Source organism: Lissotriton helveticus, chromosome 10, assembly GCF_964261635.1.
Source record: "Lissotriton helveticus chromosome 10, aLisHel1.1, whole genome shotgun sequence".
Lineage (NCBI taxonomy): Eukaryota > Metazoa > Chordata > Amphibia > Caudata > Salamandridae > Lissotriton > Lissotriton helveticus.
Window position 1 is genome coordinate 395193371 of NC_136071.1, and position 14034 is coordinate 395207404.

The following is a 14034-nucleotide window of genomic DNA, read 5'->3' on the forward strand; positions in this document are numbered from 1 at the left end:
GGGGATCCGAGCATACACAGTTCTAAGAGAGGCTTACAATCAGTCATCGATTAGTGACCATCAAACATACCCTATAAAAAAACTACTCCTTGCGTAGGGCATTTTGCTCCAAAAAAGGACGATTCGAGTAATAGAACCTGTGCAATCTCTGAGCCTTCTGCTCCAATTAGGTGCATCCTACATCACCTTGGGCAGAAGAAGTTGCCAGCATAGCAAGTTCTTCTCCAGTTTCACATGTGGACCTTGAAACATTAAATGAAACACAATTTACTCCCATCTAGGAATATTTGCTTAATGCCCTACGAATTACCTATAAATATTACATGGTACACAATCCTTTGCCAGGTGAGAACCATCGACTTCAGACATGGTCATGGGCAGAGAATAGGGACATCTTTTTAACTCAAAGGTAACAGGTGGCCCTACCTGCTTGAACCTTGTCCCAGATGTCTTTTTAGTGGTAGAAGTTATCAGTGCTGATCTCAAATTTTCATTCTCTGTAAAATCACGAGTAACTCCTAATGACCCTTCCTTGCATAACGTGTTTAAGTAGTGTCGTTACTTTAATTAACTACAAAGAAAAGGGTGCAAACTGCTGCTCTGCCATTCACAACACTCCTGAGGTGCCGTGTCCCCATTATTGAGCCATGCCTCCATAATCAATTATAATTTGATTTATATTTCTGCGGTCATATTGGGTTTGTATGAGTTGTTCTTACCTCAATCCTCCCAAGCATGTTTCAGCAATTCCGAATATCCGATATTCAATAAAAGTGCAGATATATGTAAAAATAAGCATGTCACTGCAAGAAAGCTAAAAATGCTGATATTTTGCACGTTTTTTTCGGTTTTTAAACGGGCGCTACGGAACTTCCTTACAGCAAGGCATGACAATTGTGGAAACAAGACGATGCACGCATCTTTGAACACATCTGCCAAAGAGTCCATGATATGGTCATTACGATAGAAAAGAGAGTCAAATCGACAGAGAAAATGGGTCCTGCTCTCTAGATGAGGCCTTCAAGTTATGGATAGTAATTTATCTGCAATCATGTTGGCAATCGTTCTAGGGGCGTGGCTAAGCTCGCCATGGTGGCAGACGCGTCTGACTGAAGCTCCCAAGTCAGCACGAATCTTGTCATTTATTCGCACCTGAGGGGGTCTCAAACGAACCTATTCAGACCCGATACACCCATGCCAACATCCGGTTACTAAAAGCCCACTCTAGTAATTACGGAGCAGAGAAGTGTAAGGCTCCACCGGGTGAAGACGCAGATCCAACATGGCGCCTGTAGGAGAGTAGGGTCTGCTATCCTATGGTCACCCCAAATCTTTGCTTTTTGCTTCACTGGTTTATGACTTAATGCAGCTGTGGGCCTGCTAATCAGACCCACAGCCTGCTGTTCTCTCTCTAAATTAATGCCAATGCACATTAGGTGCATTACGAAATTGGAACTGGTTCACCTTATTGGCCCCTGTAACAGTGTACCCCAGGTACCCAGGGCATAGGTGCTTCCAAGGCCTACCAGGGGCTGCAGCACGTATTGTGCCACCCCTGGCCTGGCCTCCATATTTGACACAACTGGCTGATCACTCAGTTGGGGTAATTCGGTGTAATCACCCCTTACTTAGGTATAGTATGCCTATATCTAACCTAAAATGGACACATATGTTCCTATCAGCCACTCCTATGGAAGGCCTCATCAATCCTGGAGGCAGAGTGCTTGGAAATATGTGAGATGGTGCTCTGGCCTGAGCTGAGCCTGTCTGCAGCTTTCAGAACCACGTCCTTTAGCTGTTCCATGATACTGCCATACCATATACTCTTAAGTGCATTATGAACCTCGCGGTTAATGCTCTCTTTGGTTTGGCTTTATCAAAACATGTCGAGTAAGGTGTCATACGAATTGGAATACTACCCCCTCGCCAGTTCTGGCGACGGGGGTAGCATTCCATCCTTTTAGAGGAACATGACATGTACCTAACCTGAACCCCGGTTAAAGTTAAACGTGAGCCTTAGCATCACAAAATGGATGCTGCCACCACAGACACAAGTCTGACCTCCTGCTGCTGGGAGTCCTTCCAGCGAGGGAGGCTTGGACAAAGGGTTTCCTGCCTTGGGAGGTGCTAGCACCACCCCAGACAGGATTTTGTGTATTGGGTAGGACAGGGCTGAATAGAATGGTGTCCCTGTGCATAGGCCAGTTCAAACCGGTGCTGGGGCTCTCCAGCCCCAGTCTTGGCGCGAAGCTGGACAAAGGAAGGGGGGTGGTTACCACCCACCTTCCTGGTCCCACCCAGAGGAGGGACCTAGCAGGTAATCCGGCCCCTAGATTTGGAATAAGAGTAGGAGCTGTGTCCCAAGACTTCAGATCATCCTGAACTCGACTTGAAACTAAGAAGAAAACTGGACTTCGACATTCTGCTGCACAGAAGACTGAAGAGAATCTCCCTTGTGGCCAAGGAGTGACCGCCCTGTGAATACAGGCACCAACCAGCAACTCGACGTCTGCTTTGCCGCCGCCTCCCGCCGGAGCCCGAGCCCAGAGCCTGACAAGACCCAGACTCCCAGACATCTCAGAGCCCGATCCACAGTCCCTGAAAAGAAGAGACCCGTGGAGGCACCGAGAGACGTAGGACCGGACCCCTTGAAAGACCCACGAGAAGCTGACTGCGCAGCACCCGAGGCACCCTCGACGCTGTGCTTTGGGGTTTGAGAAGCCCCACCACCGAGCAGCATTTGCACCGAAGATCAGCCCCCCAGCATCTCCACGATCTGCGTGGGGCCCTTTTGCAATTTGCCACTCGACGCGCCATCCCGGCCACTTGCCACGTGGCTAGCGGCCATCTTGGCGACGAAAACTATGAACAACACCGCTGGTCTGGTTGCTCCAGTCTGGCCCTCGCTCCCCTGAAAAGGAGCACCCGCTCTGACCTTGCTGGTCCGAGTGAGAAGCTTGCATCGAATTCTGCGTGGCTTGCATTAGCCAAGGCCTGTTTGCTCCGATCAAGAAGCCGACACCGCCATCAGCTAGAGCCTTCGTTGGACAGCTCGTGACCAACGCCTGGACGTCCTTGACCTCTTCGTGTCCACGTGGCTGCAGAGACAATCTTCACCTTTTCACCTGTTTGCACCTGACATCGCCTGGTTCCGTCCTGGTTCCACGGTAGTCACTGGCTTGTGACTTTGAACATTGTCCCCTCTGCTTTCAGGTCTTCACCTCTTCAGATCCATCCTTGGATCCACCGGAACTCTCCTCGACGACCCGCCTGCAGCATTTTAATCTCCAGGCACCATCGACCTGCGTGATGAAAACCCAACACTACTTGGCACCTGTGCACCCGCTTCCTGTGGGTGAGGTAACTCAGCAACGCCAGTGATCCCACACTGGTACACACCTCTAGTGCCTATGTCTAAAGTTTTGTCCTTCTAGGTTCATCGGAAGGTTCCTTAAACACTAACTTTGTAACTTTTACGCACCATTGACTTAACATTGGAGCATGCGTGCGCTTTAAGCGCTGCACCCGAGTCCTGCGGGCCTTTCCCGACTTCATCACTGTTAGTCCCGAACAGCTCCAGCGATTCCCCAGGCCCTAGGCCTATTCCCTTTCGGATTGGTGGTTCTTATACCAATATTTTAGTATATGGTTTAGGTGGCCCCTAGGGCTCATCCAAATTATGCAACTTTCGTGTATTTAAACTGTGTTTTGTTTTAACGCATTTGCTTCTGTGCTCATAAAGAGTATAGGGGATATTTGTAGTAAATAAATATATACATATTTTCAATATATATCTGTGTGGTGTCCTTTCATTTGGTATTCAAGGGGATTGTGTATGGTAAAACAGCTTGCTTCACCTGCCTTTACAGAGTTTAGCCTAAGACTGCTTTGCCCATGCTACCACTAGGATAGCTGGTCTATAAGGTTGACTTACAACCAATCATCATAAGGGTTGCTTGGCATGGTGCAAGGTGATCACTAGAATTAGTGAGCAGCATATACCAGGCCAACTTCTCACAGCGCCTCCGAAAAAGAGAGGAGCCCAATATCTGTGAAACGCAGATCACATAAACTACACCCCACCACGTTGCGGACAGGGACCGACAGGGGTAAGAGCATATTAGGAGCAGTAAACCGGAGGACCCAGACACCGGAATAACGATAGGGCAATCCACGTGAGGTATGCCCGACCCCAACCCCAGACCCAGCTGAGCTAAGTGTACGATCCGGCGGGTGTTGCACTGAAATTATCTGAGCGGTAAAGGAATAGCAGCTGTGGCAGCAGGTGTGACTCACCGCAGGCAGAAACAGCTGGGTGAATGATTACCAGAAAGGGGTTCCAGGGCACAACAAACATAGCGCCAGCAGCAGCCACGCCCGAGCATCGGAGATGGAGCAGTCTCCACCCCTCCCCCACTAGCCTCGTAGGGCCGCATGCCACTCCCGGGCATTAAAGTGTCTGCCATTGCACTGTGTCGCCCTCAAGTATCTCGCCCGTAGATGGAGGCCATCTGGGTTTGAGGTGCACCCAGATGAGTGGCCTGGAAGACCTAGCCATGGCGTGGACGGCTAGCGGATGATTTGCATGGTGTGACAGGCTTCACATCCGGACACAGCCAGGCGACACACTCGGCCCGAGCGAGAGAGGACTGTATTGCAGTAGGGGGGGGAAAGAAGCAATCAAGGCAATTGGGGCAGCTCACCACCACCAGAGATGGTCAGATACCGGTCTCCAGGAGGTGGCCCCGACCCACATCTTAACATAGCACCAGCAACCCGCTCATACAAGAAGCTAGAAGGGGAAGCCCCCCAACTGTTGCCCATGTCGGCCCCCACGCAGCCCACAGACAAGAAGAGTGCTCATGCACCTCATAGCCCACCACCATAAGTTACTGCGGGGAATGACCGCAGGCAGGAGGAGGTGGGTGTCGAGATGCGCAGCAAGAGCCAGCATTGCAGTGCACACCAAACACAGAAAAACGATGTAAGCCTTAAAGACCTCTCCGCAGAGTAAAGTAAGAGAACACCCTCCGCCCAGTGCACGAAGATAACTATCATACACCCAGAAATGGAGGGTCAAGAAACGGATGAGTGCTTAAGAGGGGGCCCCCCAACCGGCACTGTCAGTGGAGAGCACGCAAAAGACAGAGAAAATAAAACCAGTCACATAACATAATACACCGCTACAAAGCGATGGCACCGCAAGTTACGTAGAGCCTCCATAAGTCTAAGTGAGCACCTGAAAAGTGGATCACCACGAACGCACTGAATAGTGTGCCACCTGGCAGACAACATGGTCCCATCTAAATCGAAGACAAGCATATAATGCTCTTGCCAGACTATTCCCGAGCAGTGCAGTGTCAACGATCCACATTTTTGGAAGTTAAACGCAGTCTTCGCCAGAAAGGTGTTCAATGCTCGCTGCTGTTCCCGGCACGGCTCAAAATCATGCAAAATGGATCCCCCACATTTTTCACAGATCCTGAGGCTGCCCAGGACTTGATAGTTCAAAACTGTCAAAACCGCCCAAGTTCAACCCTCAAAAATGCCAAACAACCTCAAATAAAGAAGTACAATCATCATCGCCCCAAGAGACTAAGCGGGAGAGCAACAGCTGGATCCCACTCCCAGGTAATAAGCTCCCCGTACCTCAAACAAATCCCTGCTGAGCGCAGGAAGGCCCTGCAGGCCGCGGCAGACATAAGACTAGCCTCACCAACAACAGATGATGGCCGAAGCCTGCATATCTTCACATCAGAAGAGGGCAGTGACAAGACTGTATCCCAACCAGGTTCCGTGACCCCGCCGACGACATCTGACACGTTGATATGAACTGTAATTATTCTCCACCATATACCTATGTTACTTAGTAGTTAACTGTCATAAGATGTACGGACTGATACCGCATGGAACGTATGCTAGGCCATAGTCATGCCCCTCCATTCACATAAATGCTGCAACTACCGTACGCTTAAGCCGACGTGGATACCTGGCTCACTAAACCCCACAACACATTCATGTTTAGAGACATGAAATATTTGGATGTACTGCCTGTTGCAGTATATACCCAGTATTGGAACTAATTCCCACCACAGTTTATGCCCCTTATTTCACCACCAACTGGCACACTGAATGTATGCTCCCAGAAGGATGAGAGGGATAAATTCACGCATAGCTTCAAGGTCAGACCCAGAGGGGTGCACACACAACACCACGCCTCACGTCCCGCCATGGCATCCAAGCACAACATTTAACACACTTCATGGCACAAAAAGGTGATATCAAAATCCTCACACTCAACGTGCGAGGTATGCCTACAACACGCAAACTATACGCAGTATACGCCTACATAAAATGACAATATGTACAGATTGCGATGCTACAAGAGACGCACTTCTCAGCTTTTGCACGTGGAACACTTATTTGGATACAACCAGGGGTACAGTTTCAGGAATAATCTAGAGTGATCGACGCAGAGGGACAGTTTGCTTTGTTAGAGGGACTCCTAGACAGTTAATCAGTTCTGTTGGCAGTATTTACGTGCCGAATACAGAGTATTGTAAAAACTGGGACTCCCTCTCCCCAGCACTATCTCCATACACCGCAGCACCTTGGATACTGGTAGGAGACTATAACTACGTGCAAAACGTATTCCTTGACGAATCCCATCCACCAAACCCGACCTCCCCAGCCATAACGCAAGCAAAGCAATGTACGGCATGGATAGATCACTGGGCATTGACGGACACATGGCACAGCAAATACCTGTTTCCTCTGCTCCATGTACTTTATTACTACGGACCAGGAGGCAGACTACCTGGGTCGGGTCCTTTCTGACCACGACGCGCACACGCTAACTCTGGTCAGGCAACCGCCCCACCACTGGTCCCCAACTGGCATATCCACCACGCAAATGCCTAGAGGACCAAGTGTTCAAACTAGAGCATAAAAAGCACATTCAGAATCACTTCTGGGAAAACACTTAAACATTAACCACAAGGGAGATAAAGTGGGATGCATTTAAGGTGGTGGTCAGATGGACATGCATCCAGCACATCTCTGGAGTGAGTTAAACCCTATAACAACGCATAATTGAATGAATGAATGAATTCTTTATTTGTTTGGTTACTCAAAACCGTTACATTAAAATCTTAATACGAAGTTATAAAATTACAAAAGTTAAAACCAAAAGAGTTTGTACTGCCCAGGGGCGGGCTTACGGAGGGTGAGGATTTTGTTGCGGCATGGGCCAACAAAGGTTTCTATGAGCGGAAGCCCTCCGGGGCCATCAGTAGAGTTCGTGTCTGGTAAATGAACTTTCCGAAGGAGGCCATAAGCTTTACCGTTGTCAAGGTGTAGAGGAAGATGGTCGCCTCCTTTACAGTTCGGATACCTGATTGTCTTAGAATTGGCCTGAGGTAGAGACTGCGGGCCGTGCGCAAGGCCGGGCAGCAGAATAGTATGTGGGCCAGTGACTCACGTTTGTACCTGCAGAGCCTGCATTCCAGAGTACCTGGGCCGGCCGTGCCAAAGGCATATACAGCCTTATTCATCAACGGGCCGTTTTGCGAGCCCCTAATAGCGAATCATAGCGAATCGCTATTAAGGACTCGCAAAACGGTATTCATGTAGGAATTGCTAAATAAATAGCGATTCCTACACATTCCTTATTTGCGAGTAGCAAATTGCTAATCGCAAATAAGGAATAACTCCCCATTCATTCCTATGGGCCAAAAGGCCTATAGGAATGAATGGGGAGTATTCCTTATTTGCGAGTAGCAATTGGCTACTCGCAAATAAGATAGCGATTGAAAGGGTGCCAGGGGTGTCCAAAGGACACCCTGTAGCACCCCTGAAATGCAAATTAAAACAGGTGTTGCGCACACACATGTCCAAGGGACATGTGTGTGCGCAACATGCAACTTAGAAAAATGCTTTTAAAAGCATTTTTCTAAGTTTTTGCTATTTACCGAGAGGTCTGACCTCTCGGTAAATAGCGGCCCAAAATTGCATTTTCGCAATTTTAAAATGCTTCATGAATTGCATTTAAGGAATCTCAAATTGAGATTCCTTAAATGTAATTCCTCGCAATTTAGCCAATTGGCAATTACCGATTTTTATTTTTGGGATGATGAATCCCAAATGCAAAAATCGCACTCGCAAAGGGCCAGATTCTCAGAATCTGGCCCTTTGCGAGCGCAATTGCGCTTCATGAATCAGGTTGTATGTTCTTTGAGAGGCAGCGGGTGTAGTCTATACGCTAAGATCTTATGAAGGGCTGCGCGGCCCACGGCCTGCTTAAGATGATATTTGGGATTATGCAGGATTTGTGGTAAGGACAAGGACTCGTGTAGGTCTTTTTTTACCAGTGACTCCAGATCCAGTTCTCTTGACCGCGCCCGCACTTGTTTTTTGATAGAATGTTTGATGGCGGTATAGCGGACATATTCTGGATTCCAGGACTCAATGGCGAGTTAGAGGTGGTCCTTCGCCGCCTTGAGGGTGGCCGACCAGGGATTCCCTGGTTCCCTGAAGATGCAATTCAGCGTTGCCTTAAGAGTGTTCTCCTTTGCCGTCGTTGTTAAGAAATAGTATTTGCTTAGGGCGGCCATCTCTTCCAGGTATTGCTGATTGAGTGAGAACTCCAGGCGAACAATAGTGTTTCTGGTACCCCTTGGAAGATGAAATAATCTCTTGTGGGCTCTGCAATGGATTTTTTCTAGTTCTTTATGCAGTTTGCCAGGAAATGCTTGGAGAGCATAATTTAGGGCCGGCATTAATTTTGCTCTGAGTACTCGTTGGATGGCCAGTGTGGACGGGCTGTATAAGGAGGCATGCAGCTTGCAGATAGCGTAGGTTATAGTGTTGCCTTTGCCTTGGATAGACTTTAGGTGCGCGCTTGAGAGCCCCGACTCCTGAAAGCAAATGCCCAAGTAAGTATACCACTGAGTACTTTCCAGCAGAAGGTGGCCAAGCCTCCATTTTTCTGTTTTTTTCTTTGGGTACTTTCCAAAAATGATAATTTTGGACTTGGATGGGTTAGGTACGAGCTTATTTTTGTCATTGTATGCGGTCAGCGCCTTTTGTAGCCCAATTCTTGTATGGTCCAAGAGCACCAAGTCGTCGGCATATAACATAAAGTGGATTTTTGTCCCGCCGATCTTTGGAATGAGCAGTGGCCCTCTCCATGTCCGCAGTGTATAAATTAAATAGCATTGGAGCTAGCACGCACCCTTGTTTTAGGCCACGGTCCGTGTTGATCTTTGTGGATGAGTGATCCTTCGAAAGTTTGATTCTTACCCATGTTTTATGATACAGGGATTGGATCGCCCTCAACAAGGCTGGATTGATGTTCCATTGGACTAGCTTACTCCACAGGATCGCGCGATCTACCCCGTCAAACGCCGCCGAGTAGTCAATAAAGCAGGCGAATAAGGGAGGGGCTTTTGGATGCCCGAGCGTGGTGGACCAGATAAGAGAGTGCCGTGATCTTATCAACTGTGGAGGACCCTGGTCTGAATCCAGTTTGGCAGAATGGGAGGAGGCCTTCAGCGTTCGTCCAGTCTGTGAGGTCCCTCAAGATTGCACTGGCGTAAGCTTTTCCCTCGATGTCCAGAAGGGCAATCAGGCGATAATTTGATGGTTCGGATTTGGGTCCCTTTTTGTGAATAGGCTGTAGGAGCGAGCCTCTCCATGAATCAGGGACGTCACCCAGAAGCCAGCATTCATTGAACAGGGGGGTCAAGGTCTTTGACCAGAAGTCGATGTTTGCCTTGAATAAGTGTCCGGGAAGGCCGTTGGGCCCCGGGGCGCCATTTTGTCTGATGTTTTTTAGAATATTGGACACCACCAATCTTCCCGGCGGGGCAGTCATCTCGGTGATTGGATTTGAGTCGGCTCCCTCGTCATTTGTTGCATTTTGCTTGGTGACAGTCCCGGTTTCAATGTAAAGGGATTTTACGTGAGCGACCCAGGTAGGAGCGTCAAGAGAGTTTTCTCTGTGGTTTATGCACCGTCCGAGGGTGCTTAGGTAGTGCCAAAACTCCTGCGATTTTCCTGGGCTCAGCAAGTCGAAGATTTTCAACCATTGTGCTTCGCAGTGATCTCGTTTTGCCTCCCAGACCTTCTCGGAGTGGCTTTTGCTGGCCTCTTGGAGTTGTTTCTTCATTGTGCTTGAGCCGTGTTTGTAGAAGAGTTTGCGTTTCTTGCTCAGTTGTTTAGCGCTGATTTTAAGTTCCACCTTGTGTCCGTAGGTGAGTGGGGTGTCCCTGTTAGATGTGTTGTTTAACGTTCCACGAAGGATTGCTGCCAGGGTCCCAGTAGTGGCGTTCCAGGTGGCTATTGCGCCCGTTGTCTGTTCATTCAATGGCCAACCTGGCCACTGGTTTGCCCAGTTGTTAAAAGATGTAATTGAGGTCTGTGCCCATTTGATTCTTCTCTGCAGTTTTATCAGATCTTCACCGTTAGATGCACCAATGTATTCGAGCCTGTGGCGGGTGTCCGCTGTGAGATTCAGTGAGATGGTTAACGCAGCATGGTCGCTATCACTTCGCGGGTGTACTGTGTAATTTGACATGAGATGTTGTAATTTTTCACGGAGGATGATGTAATCGATCGTTGTTTGGTTATTATATGTAGGGCCGACAAAGGACCCAGGACTGAGGTTTAGGAGGACCGAATGCGCGGTCGCCAGCTTGTAAGTTTTTAATAAGTCGTTCAGGACGATGGTGGCCCCAGGCTGGAGGCGTTGTGTAGTTGATATCCCTATATTATGGGTATTAAAATCGCCGAGAATGATGCATTCCAAGGCCGGATGTTGGAGCATTAAGGACTCAAGGAGGGTTGTCAGCGTGGCCAAATTGGGTATGGGCCCATGTGAGTTGTAGTATAGATTAATTAATAAAAACGAGAAGTGTCCATTTATCAGGTGGCGGCCTTTCAGGATGCCTGCCTGGAGATTGTCTGGAAGGTTGGGAATTTCCATGAATTCCAGGCTAAGTGAGTGCTTTATGTAGACGCATATCCCCCCCGACGGTCTTCCGAATATGTTAGGCTTTTTTGCAGGTTTTCCATATTCTGCGTATCCTCTTAATGAAAGCGGGTGGAACTGCCAGGATTCTTGTATGCAGATGATATCTGCTTCTTCCATGAATGTCACGGCATTTTTATTAAGAAGCAGCCTTCTGAGCCCTGCGACGTTCCAAGTCGTGATTTTCAGGCAATCCGGCGGTTGTACCTGTCTGGAGGATGAACGTTTTGCCGAGGGGTGTCTCGGGGCATCGTGGCTATATTAGGGTCTTGGTATCAGGCTCTGCTTTCCGGCTTCTTCGGGGCTGTGCTGAGAGTCCAATACCCGTCTCCTCTGAACTACCCCAGAGTCCAAATACAAAGATACAGACAACCAAGATAGTCCAGCGGGGCGCGGGAAAGGAAGGGGACAGTGGGGAGGGAGATCTGTAACGACAAAGAACAGGGATTTAGATACCCTACCTCCCTTAACCTAGTATTGTCACCTTCTTTCTATCCCATAACAGAAACACCCAAATGTGATGAGGCTATACCTGTAAAGGAAAATACAAAGAGCCAAATCCAATGGAGACAGTTGCTTGAGGAGGTATTAGGAACTATACCCAGCTGTGAAAACAAAACAATACACATTCAATGCCCTCTGATCGGCAATAACAATTCTATGCTGGTGTTTGTAGGGTCGTAATATACATACCATTACTATGCCTCAAATCCCTTTGTCTGAGTACTTCACAGTTCCAACACTTCAATACCCCTCATGTCTCCTGAATAAACGAGATAAGCAAATAATAATGAATCCTGCATGTAATAGGAATCCCTGCAGGAGTGAAAGTTCCTTCGTGTTTTTATGATTACTTCACACAATGGAGCCTTTTCCCCCTGTAAGCTTGAACACACAATAGTCGTGAATGCCCAGGCTCCGTTCAGTTGGATAGCGAGGCTCAGTGTTTCTCTCACACGTATGAGTCCTATCGCACCACTCTTCTCCTCTTTGCAACAAAACACCAGGTATTTACAACAATGGGCCAAAGTACTTGTAGCATGTGTCTGGCCCTACACACACACAAGGGTCTCTATCCCTTTGGCCGAAGATGACCAAAACAAACCCTTAGGTATCTCCTCTGAATGCCAGAGATACCTGTGTCTCTCTCAGCCGAGAGAAACCACCAAGATGATACAGCAGGTTGGGTGCGCTGTTGGGATCGGTGGAACCAACGCCTCGCACCCACAATAGAACAGTTACTCACGGTCAACGAAGGACTTGGGAAACAAGTCAGGAGTCCTACCGCTACCTGTTCATGTACCAAGAACGCCTCCACAGGAAATAATTATCGGCGTTTCACCGCCGCTTGCAGCGGCCCTTTATTTCCCGGTCTGCGCGCGCATCTCACGTTGGTGCGTGACGTATGCACGGCTTGCCGGGAAATGTAGTCTTTCACGCCGGCGGCCCGTGTTTGCCGATAGCCTCGCACCACTGATGCCGCAGAACTTGACACTTGGGTTTAATGCTAGTGGCAGCCAGGACCAGTCATTACTTGCGCGTCCCAAGGTTGCGCATGTGCGTGTACCCTGATTTGGGTTGGTTGTTATTTTGATTGGGGTGCTGATGGTCAGACCAGTGTTTGTGGCGCCTTTGGACCCCTGGAGGATGGGCGCCGCGTTGCGCACGTCGTTGGAAGGGGCGTGCAGGCATGCGTTCCCTCTAGATCGCTGATCTATGTTTCCCATCCGGGAGTGTACAAATTTAGTTTTTAAAACGAGTGGGTATTTTTTGGTGCGCATAGGTTTTATTTTTATACCCCAACTTTCCAATAGCTTGTGCTGACTTTTCAGGGCCTCGGCCATGTGCGGGCTCACGAAGGTTAGCTCCGTGGGTTCGTTTGTCTCCTCCGCATCTGGCGGGAGGAAGGAGATGGTTTCAATGTCTGTCGTATTGGTTGCCTCCAGCCCTGGGATGTTTGCAAAAAGTTTTAATAAGTTGCTGCGGTTGAGAATGTCCCACGACCCCTGGGAGGCATAGTCAGGATACAGCGTTATCTTGCGGTCCTGAGAGTGGGTTATTTGATAGGCTGTATCTGCCCCATGGCCTCCTGATTGTGGTATTTGTACTGAGTCCATTTGGATGTCATTTGCGTGCCTGTTTGACCCAGCTGGCCCCAATTGCCGCCAAAGGTGCTCCATCTGTGACGCGCTGGTCGCGTTTATGTTTAATGGAGGCTGTTCAATTTCCTTGAGGACTGTGACAGTCAAAGGCACATGCGATACGCAGCCCTGCGTGGTCGTTGGTAGAGCAGCGACCTGGGGGTCGTGTCTTTTTGGGTGTGCCTGGGTTGCTTCAGCTGAACTTTGGTCCATTGCTTGTTTTAAGCGTGGTGCTGTTGAAACTGGCTGGGGGTTTGCAAGTGAGGTTATTGCTAAGTTAGAGAGTTGAGTGTCTTCGACTTTTGTCTCGATTGTTTCTAGTATTTTAACGGTTGCTCCCAGTTGGGTCGTTTCCTGGTTCACATTGTGAGCGGGCATCTCATTCACAGGCCGTAGCCATTCCCGGATGGTTTTGGGAGCGAGAGTTTTATTTCTGTTTGCCTTATTGAGTTTTTTTTGTTTTTTCTTGTTTTTTCTAGATAGGGTGCGAGAGTTTGAGCTGGTTGGTGTGGTAATGTGCTGGGGCTCATGGTTTTGTGTTTTGATCATAGTAGCGTCTGGCCTGCTCATGTTGAGCGTGAGTAATGGCACCTCCCAGGCAGTTTTATCTTCTTTATTGGTCTGTATCGAGTGATTTATTAGGTTTCTTGAGCCTTCTGTTTTTGGAGGGTGCGTTGTTGGATCCCGAGAAATCGGGTCCTTGATCTTGCCGACTTCGCTCTTGAGGTCCTCCACCAATGTGGTCATGATGGCCGGGAGTTTTCCTAAATTGTTCAAAATGGGGCTGCAGCTACATGGCTCGAGCTTGAGGTATGTGCTGTCCTGTGCTCTGCGAATCAGGGAATTCAGATGGTCCAGTTTACA

The 14034-nt window shown here is 48.7% G+C and overlaps 1 protein-coding gene across 3 annotated transcripts in view; it reads right to left on the reverse strand.

Annotated features, from left to right (window-relative positions):
* The window catches only part of LOC144784166 (uncharacterized), a 561738-nt gene that overhangs the window by 469570 nt on the left and 78134 nt on the right, over positions 1–14034 (reverse strand). The gene's annotated exons all lie outside the window — the stretch shown is intronic.